The following is an 814-nucleotide window of genomic DNA, read 5'->3' as shown; positions in this document are numbered from 1 at the left end:
ATAAATTTAATAAAAAAGTGTTTATTGTCAGAAGTGGGATTCGAACCCCCGCCGTCATACGAGGACCAGAATTCACACGTCTCCATCAAGCGGTGGAGACAAGGTTGTCAAGTCTTGACTCTGGCGCCTTAGACCGCTCGGCCATCCTGACATGAAACCTACCGTCTAATTTATCGCACGAAACATTAATATTGTAATTTTGACGCGTAACAATAAATTTAATAAAAAAGCGTTTATAGTCAGAAGCGGGATTCGAACCCACGCCCTCATACGAGGACCAGAATTCACACGTCTCCATCAAGCGGTGGAGACAAGGTTGTCAAGCCTTGAGTCTGGCGCCTTAGACCGCTCGGCCATCCTGACATGAAACCTGCCGTCTAATTTATCGCACGAAACATTAATATTGTAATTTTGACGAGTAACAATAACTTTAATAAAAAAGCGATTATTGTCAGAAGTGGGATTCGAACCCACGCCGTCATACGAGGACCAGAAATCACACGTCTCCATCAAGCGGTGGAGACAAGGTTGTCAAGTCTTGACTCTAGCGCCTTAGACCGCTCGGCCATCCTGACATGAAACCTACCGTCTAATTTATCGCACGAAACGTTAATATTGTAATTTTGACGCGTAACAATAAATTTAATAACTTCTCAACCGTTGGTTGTAGAGGGATAATTTTTCCACTTTCTAAATATGAACCGACCATTGTGAATTCAAAAACGCGTGAGTCAGTGCCGTAGAACCAATATTTAAACAGTTGTCAAAAATGAGTTTCGACGGTTCCCGCCAAACTATTAATTTTTATCGGACG

General features: G+C 42.5%; 1 non-coding gene across 1 annotated transcript; it reads right to left on the bottom strand.

The window, feature by feature from the left end:
* Nucleotides 1-237: 237 nt before the first annotated feature.
* TRNAL-CAA (transfer RNA leucine (anticodon CAA)) lies at nucleotides 238-363 on the bottom strand. Its single transcript has 2 exons — nucleotides 326-363; nucleotides 238-283 (listed from the first exon to the last, which is right to left on the bottom strand). It is a non-coding gene; the product is annotated as a tRNA-Leu (tRNA).
* Between the last annotated feature and the right edge of the window lie 451 nt (nucleotides 364-814).

This window comes from Leiobunum rupestre, chromosome 3, assembly GCF_980474605.1.
Source record: "Leiobunum rupestre chromosome 3, qqLeiRupe1.1.hap1, whole genome shotgun sequence".
NCBI classification, from domain to species: domain Eukaryota; kingdom Metazoa; phylum Arthropoda; class Arachnida; order Opiliones; family Sclerosomatidae; genus Leiobunum; species Leiobunum rupestre.
The sequence above is the reverse complement of the archived record's forward strand: the minus strand, read 5'-3'. Positions and strand labels throughout refer to the sequence as shown.